This window comes from Buteo buteo, chromosome 14 (assembly GCF_964188355.1).
Source record: "Buteo buteo chromosome 14, bButBut1.hap1.1, whole genome shotgun sequence".
Classification (NCBI taxonomy): domain Eukaryota; kingdom Metazoa; phylum Chordata; class Aves; order Accipitriformes; family Accipitridae; genus Buteo; species Buteo buteo.
The window spans coordinates 29,167,886-29,176,584 of record NC_134184.1 but is presented as its reverse complement, the minus strand read 5'-3'; positions in this window follow the sequence as shown (position 1 = coordinate 29,176,584).

Here is an 8,699-nt window from a genome sequence, read left to right as displayed (position 1 = left end):
TATGAAGTCATAGCTTGCTTAGGTAACCAGCAGCCTAAACCATATCTTGTTCTCTTGAACTCAGAAACTATGGTGGCTGCAACACTGAAGTAAGGCAGCTATACTACGAAAACTGAATATGATCCAGCCTCACCAGCACCAGCTTTGGAATCCAGTTTTAGATATGTTGCAATGAATATCACAGAATTCAAAAGAACAGAAGTGAGAAAGGTCAAGAGAGAAAAAATAAACAGGCTCATTGAGATTTTGCACAAAGCAACGTTCTTGTGACTTAAACCTGATTTTGGAAGTGTATTTGGGTTTATTTTCTCACCTAGGTAGATGCCAAAGGTGGTTCTGCCTACCTCCAGTCTTGCTCAACACTTTGGTATAACATTCTGATTTAGCTTATTATCGTTCTCCACGTTGAAATTGTTGATGTTGGATACCCCAACTTAAGGGTAACTTCAGAAAAAAATCTAGTCAAAACCATGTATTTTGGACATGGTTAGAGAGATATGAGCAGCAGGCATACAAGAAGCCTTTTTGCACCAGAGATGTTTCAGTATCTGGCTTTAAAGGGATTTTCCCTGCAATTATGTTAAATTACCCACAAACTCAGTTTCTCCCTTAGTTCAAATGGCAGAAGCCCATGTACTGGATCGAAATGTTCCAGTCCCTCAAATTCAAATTGCACAATGCTGCTGAGCACTGGGACTTCTATCCTTTCAGTTTCCTTTTTTAAAAATCTAAGAAGGAGACACACAAATCTGTTAAGAGCATAAAAAGATTGCTAAGGAAGTTAGAAAACATGCAATGTATATACATTATAGTACTTTCTGTACATATCAGAATCATACACAATTTTTATCGTTAGAGTATTTTTTTATTGTTTATTTTCTGGCAAGCCTGATTTGGAGATATAAATATTTTGGGGAAGGCATCAAAAGATAGAGCATTGTGCAGAACTGGCCAAACTCTCTCTCTAAAGCCTCAAGCAATTCAAGACCAGCTCCCACAATGAAAGCATGTTGTGTGACCCGATGGAAGTGGGCAGAAACGTGCCTCCACAAATTTTTTTAGCCCCAAAACAGTGGCATCCTCTGGGACCTAGCCCATTTCACAGTGAGATGGGAGATCCCTGAATATCTCCTGGCTGTGAATTCCTAGAGGTCCTGTTCTATCTATCGCTCCAAGGTCTGTGGTGAACCTCCTATGGCTATCAGTCTGATGAAGATTTTGCTGTGTGGCTCTGCATAGGGTCAGGAGCGTTAGTAATTCCGGCCGTAGCGCTTGTGTGGCTACAGCAGTCAGGACAACCTGTTGCCACAGTTTTGCAACACAGCTGGTTACAGTAGAAAATTTCACACTTTTTTGCTGTTGCCCCACTATCTGCTTGTGTAGATGGCAAGCTCGTCAGCTTGCAAATGACCTGGAGGACCCATTCATATGGTACACAGAACCAAGCAAACTGGGCAATGTGTCTGACTTTATCTGCCATACACCAACATCTCCATATGCAGAACAGCCACAAAGTATGAGTTGTAAATGGCTGGGGCTGCACACTTGAAACAGGATGACCATCCATCAAGACCAGCCCCTACCAGCTTATTTTTTCCCCATAGGTGGGGACTTGGATTACCAGCAGCCAACACAACAGCACATGTGGATCTCATGGCCTAAAACCCCAGCACAAGACTCAAGATCCAGCCTTGCTATGGGTCATCAAAAAAGAGTGATCCAATAGATAGGAATGCTTATGTGTAAAGGATTGTAAGATGTTTTCTGGTACTAATAGTGGAGTCTTAAAACCAGCACCAGTTCCCATGCCAGGGGCTGAAGATACTAACTACCTGCTGTACAAGTGCCATAAGCAGAAATTTGGTTCTGTAATATGAATTTTCATAATTTTCAACATCACTTTTAAAATGTAATTCATTTTTGTCCCTTCCCTTCCCTTCCCTTCCCTTCCCTTTTATTTCTTTTCCTTTAGCAGTTCAGGGTCAAATGTGAATTTGTTGGCAGATTCAGAAAGTTGTAATGACGAGTTTCAGTATTTTTTCATTATCAGTGCCTTCTTTATTTAAATGGCCGCAAGTGTCTCATTCTTTTTAAGTTTTCTACTACATTTTACTTAAAATCAAACCAAAAGGTAGGTATAGTTGTACCAATTTTCCTAAAGTGCAATTTTTGCCTCAGTATATATTGTCCCCAAATGTTATAAGATCCCAGGAAAAGATAGATTAATGGCAATAGAGTGTATGTATTCCCATGGCTAGAGGGATAGGGATAAAAGATGGAGTGGGGGAAGGAAGACAAGACTGGAGAACAAGAGAGAGTGATGACATTTGTTTTCTCAGATGAAAAGCTATTGTCCTTTGAGACTACTTAACGTATTTATCTTTTAAGGGAGGAAAAAGAATTCCCACTAGATGGACTGAAAATTTGAAAAAGGTCTGAGAAATAGGATCTTCTCAGGCTTTGTCTGTAGGTGGGTAAAGTCATAATAGCTCTGTTTTTCTTGGTTTTCTTTACATGAGAAAAACTGAGTAAGAATGCCTTACTATGCATAATTGTAAGGATATTCATTTCTTTGAGTCTTTTTGCACTGAATCTCAGTCAACTGAAAGGTCAATTTAGTTATTTTTCCCTCCCTCACATCCTATACCGAGGAAGAAAAAAAACACCAAAACATGTAGACAGGTCTTTCGGATTTCAATGAAAATAACAGATGTTACCCATCAAAACAGCTTCCACCCAGAGCAAGGATGACATAGCCACAGAGTGACTGAGATTTTCCTTCCAACAGACAGAGCTTTATCTCAGACTGAGCCAGGCGGTACTTTGCTTAGCAGAAACAACTGTCATGACTTCACCATAGAACATCCTCTGCTTTGGGACTGAAAGGAAATCTTTGATCTAACTGCATCTACCAAGTTATCATGTAGATGATTGAGCATATTGACTGTAAAAGTTGCTCGGCTCAGCATTTGTTTGTTTGGCATGGCGCATGCAGACACTTTGGTTACATATTGTTTTGGTCAGATGTAGGTTTTGCATTCCCTTCATATTGCCCGATCAGTGCACTGGGAAGACCACCAATCTTCTGGGTGGGCTCTAGGACAGACTCTTCTTTCCCAATTTATTTAAATTCAGGGCATGAAATCTTTGTAACAAAACCACAAAAGCCATGGAGTTTACAGACAAACTAAAGCCTCTTATCCAGTGGCTTAGATGCAGTTATAGTATAATACTAAGCAAGCAAATATGGTTTAACAGGGACTTAGTTTCTCCCCAAACCAGGGAATAGCTAGGAAGACTGTCACAGGCCAAGCATGGATGCAGTACAATAGTGATCTCCAATTCAGGGTATGTTCAAACTGACTGAAATGAAGCTCCCACTCAAACAACTTCAGAGCACAACACAGAAAAATTGAGCTCTTTCTTCCTCTGTGTGTACAGCAGATCGGATAAGCTGGAAACAATCATGGACTTTCATACTGACCTTAGTCCATCAGCATATGTCCCATGGGCAGAGGTCAAAATCATAAAACATATAGGGCAGAGAAGCTGGCTGTGTGCTCATCCATAGCATGGGGCTGTGACACAGATGGGACACCTGAGCTCAGGCAGGTCATGCATGGAGCCTGGGGTACTTTTGACAGCTCCTGCACCCCTTTACACCAAACCATCCGTGTTGGAAAATATATTTGATAAGAACCATTCAGCTGGAAGCTATGAAGGACATATACTGTGTTTCCCAATGACACTCAGTCCAACTCTCCATAGGTTGGAAGAGAGTAATGAATTGCAGAAGAGCCATAAGAGATACTCAGTTTTAATTACTAAATGGGAGTAGAGCTCTCTGTAGAAAAATCTAGCTGTAACTGGACATGCACAACATGCTCAAAATTGGGTTCAAGATTATCAAGACCAAAGTGTTGCTACTTCAAGCAGTCGTGGCAATAAAAAAACCCAAGGCCAGTCATAAGAAAGGTCATTTGTCTGTGTTAAAATGTGCCATCATCACTGATTTTTTTTTTCTATAGCTGATGGCTTTCTGACAGCTTTTACTTCAGCCTTCAGCAGGCTTCTTGCCTTGCAGTGCACCTTTGGGTCCTGGAGGGTATCACAGGGCTGTTACTTCTGCTCTCGAGCAGGGCATCTCCCAGCAGAACTAACATTTCAGTTCCTGAACAGCTTTTACTAACTGAGCCCTGCACATAAGTGTTTGGTTTTAAGGGATAATGTTGTGGCTTTTTACATTGTCTACAAGTATGCAGAGCTGCTGTGCATTACCAGTGCTTCTCAAGAGACCTGTTAACTCTTTTTTAATATTTCAACCTCTGACCTGCATGTTAATGTGTTGTTATAATTGGAAAAGTCACTCTCCCTTACTCAGCAGTTTTGCTCCATGTGTGTGTTCCAAGTCTTACTTGCTGACTTTATTGACACACATAATAAGTTTATTGCTTCTCCTCTTGCTAGATACTGCTATTGCCAAGTCCCAGACATACAATCTTCAGTCTTGATGGGAATGCATAAGCTAGAAAAGGACAAAGTCTGACTTTTTTTATCCAGGGCTGGGGTTGCAAAGTTGTCAGGTAACAAAATGAGAGGGAGGAATGCATCCTTTCAATAGAAGAAAATGTTGATCCAGCCCAGCAGTTCTGTCAACACAGGTTGGCAGAGTGCTTTTTCTCGGTCTATCTCTGGCCATGGGGACAATTTGTTCCCCATCAGGATAATACCTGGCCATCCTTTGGTTATTTAAAACTGGATTTGATTGTCTGTCTTTTTCTGCTTTCCATCTTTTTCCACAAAAGCCTGAACCAGATTTCACAGAATCATAGAATCATACAATATCTCAAGTTGGAAGGGACCCATAAGGATGATCAAGTCCAACTCCCTGCTCCTCGCAGGACTACCTAAAACTAAACCTTATGACTAAGAGCATCGTCCAGACGCTCCTTGAACTCTGACAGGCTGGGGACCACTTCCCTGGGGAGCCTGTTCCAGTGACCGACCACCCTATCTGTGAAGAGTTATTACTTGTCCTACAATTAGGACGAATTAATTTCTGCTGACGCATGGCCAAAGGTAGCAAACTGTTTTAGAGCATTTGATTTTAACTTTAGGTTTAGGATGAGCACTGTTGTCTTGAATAAAATGACATTTAAAAAAGGAAAGAATAGAAGAGTGGCTGTGAAAAGTCAGGATCAATAGGAAAAGTAGAGATTTTCTACCACCATACAGAGAGCAGTAATTTGAAAAGGATGGGTTCAGTAAAAAGAAACATATTTGATATAAAAAGTTAGCACATCCTTAGACAAGCAACTTACTACTCTCCTCGCATTCATTAAGATAATTTTTATCTTCTTTTTATGCTTCTTTTTCGGATGACCGCAGATTTACTTCAACATCAGCTTAAGTCTTTCAGTAGAGTAGGGAAAACTATGTTTTGGGAATTGGGACCTGATAAAAAGGCTAAAACTAGGACCCGGCCAGTGTCATGACAGTCTGGTCACCCCAAGGGCAAGGAGGACTGATAAGAAAGGGGCAGAGGTGGGGACAGTCTTGCATAGCCATGTTTGCAGCTTGTGCTACTGCTTAGGGCAAACGACCCATAAAGTAATGACTTGCAGGGGGTTCAGCACCAGCAGAATTTGCCATACAACATGTCTCAACAGCATGTCTACCTTTCCAGGACTCTATCAGAGACAAAAGTAGGGAGAAAACTGCCCAAGGCAGTTGTCTTCTCTGCCTACACCTAAAATCAAGCCCATCCTGCTATGCTGGAAATAGTTGGAATCACAACAGGAATAAATCAGTGTACCCCAACTGTCCTCGTTGAATACACTCATGGACAATTGCCTCTCCATCTTGTTTTGAGGGTTACATTCTGGGACTGACCCCCAGTGTGTCCCAGGCTCTGATCTCTGTGATCTCAGGGTGTGCCGGGTCATGAAACGTATCCAGCTGAGACAAATAAATTTGGTGGGGTTTTTTGATGGGTCAGATTTTAGCTATATCAGCTTCCTGCACTGGCTTGCCACATGTTCACACTCAGTAGCACTGGCACTGGAAATGGATGGGAACGGACATTCAAGGGCAGGGGAAGGAGAGCTGGACCACATCATCCTCAGCTTACGTGAGCTCCAGCTATTACAAAACCACAGTGTAAGAGCTGTGGCTGTGGGAGAAAGCTTGGAGCAAGGCACACACCTGCATCACCATCTCCAAGTACATTCTCTGGCCATGAATCTGCTCTGATCAATGTCATGCCTGAACAGCGACTATTAGGGCAAGGCGCAATTTTTAAGCAATTAATTTCATGCCACGCTTAGCTACAGTGGTAAGAACCACAAATAACTCTCTGGCTTTCATTTCCTCTATGCGGTCATGGATTTTCCAGGCAAGCTCAGCACCTTTGTCTGCAGCCCATTCAAGCAGTCCTAAAATCCCACAGCAGTGACTGACGTTGTGAGCTCCCTCAAATTCAGCTTCCATTTGTACCAACGTTGATTTGATGTGTTGTTTGTAAACAGTGAGTGAGTACTCCAGCTCACTTTGTCCATGCAAAAACGAGCAGCAGCATCCCACAATATGAACAGACAAGTACTGCAGACTGAGTCATCGTACTACGGCTTCACTTGTAAAAACACTGCCAACGTAGACGAGTAGCCTGTGGGAGACAGCCATATTACCTTCTGACTGTACCGTTTTGACAAGGATAAAAGAAAATATTCTGATGTCCTGTGGGAATGTGTATGTCTTGGTCTCGGATGTGAAGGAGTGAAGTGTTAAATCAGTCATTGCATTCCCTTAATGAGGAACTGCATTAACGGTGTCATTTGCTATTATTGCTTGAAGGGTTGGGGAACTATGTTACACTCATTCAGCTCAGATCATGTGCATAGTGAATTTTCTGTGCAAGTGCATACCTTACCATAAGGAATAAATCTGTTAGAAAAGCGCTGTGATTGATTACGAGTGGTCTTGCTAACTAGAGACATTCCCAAGCAGCAACATCTGCTTCTCCAAACCATAAGAAATGGAAGTACCAGCAAAAACAATAATACCAAAATCAAAGCAGCAGGTGCTGACTTTGGAACAACTGTCTTTTCATTTTTAGAATATGTTACTACTTTGCCAATATTCTATAGGTATGCCAGGTCACTCGATTCTCCTTTTTTTCCCTTTTTTCTTTTTTTCCCCTTTTTTCTTTTTTCCTTTTTCTCTTTTTTTTCCTTTTTTTTTTCTCTTTTCCTTTTTTTTTTCTTTTTTTTTCTTTTCTGGTGGTAAAGTGGAATAACATGATACTTCTGAATGCAGGTGAATAGAACAAGAAATAGCTATATTTAATGTGAGGAAAATATATTTAATAAAACTTAAGAACAAGTTAAAGGTCTGGTAGGTTTTTAAACAACATATTTTTGTTATAGGGGCTATTTTTATTTTAACCATTTTCTTTAGCACAGCAAAAATAAAAAGGACAAACAAATATTTTCCTGTTATTCCGGATGCACCGTTTGTCCTGCTCCAGCATAAAAAAGGATTATTTTAATCACCCAAAGGCATAAAGTTTTGGATCTCGCTCCAGCTCCCAGGGTATCAGATGGGTGTCTGGCTACTCCTGGTTCCAAACTGTTGTGCGGCAAAGAGGAACAGCACATTTCAGACCTTTCTGCACCTGTGGAAAGCTGGGATTTGCTGCAAAGCCACGTAGCACAGAAGTTGAATCATTTGGAGAGATCCCCTGCCAGGATGCTGGCTCAAAATGTGCCCCAATTCTGCTCTGGCGCTGAGCAGAGGCTGCCACAGTCACTCATGGCATGGTCACTCAGGGGACTCAGGTCCCTTTTGGGACCTTGTCATATGTTTTTGCCACTTTTCCCCTAGACCAGGCAGAAATCTCTGAGTGTCTGTAACAATTAAACATTGCTTGCTTTTTTTTGTTGTTTTTTCCCCAAAAAATATGGTCCCGTTCTCTTCAGGAGAGGATATTGTGGTCCTTTGATGGTTTCACACCGACCCTGACAAAGGCATCAGACATACCAACTGCCCAAATAACCTTGTGGGTGTCCCTACAAGGATGGAACTGGTCCATCCTACTGAGTCTTGGGTGCACCATAGGCAAGGGATGGGGTATGGTGAATGATGGTTTTATAGTACAGCGTAATTTCAGCCAAGCAGGGGTGAACCCCTGTCCTTTCAGCACAAAGGCAGGCAGAAGGGTTGTTGGCCTCCCCACTCCTTTACCTGCCACGGAGTATAACCTAAGAAGCGGAAAATTGGGTTCAAAGCCAAGTATTGATCTTCAGGTACTGCGACCTGGGTGCCTAGGTGCCTTGATTGGGTTTTGTTTTCTCAGCAGTTAGCTGCCTCTATGAAATGATGCTCTAAACAAGGAGAATTCATACTATCTATTTTTAGATATTTGACTTGGCATGCTCCAGACTGCTCTCAAGCTAAATAATGAAGGTGTCCTAATAAAGATGTTGTGCATTCAGAGGGAAAATTCAGTTAGAAAAAAACAGTCTCTTCAAAAATACCATAATACAATGCTGCACTGCAATGATGCAGGAAATCCTTACCTTTACGGTATTACCAAACAAGCGGAAAGAGAAGCATAGAGGAGGCTAAACCTATCTATTTGTTATCTTACATATTGTTTGGAAAAAGAAAAAAATGTTGCACTTTGGGTACGTGTAATCTCG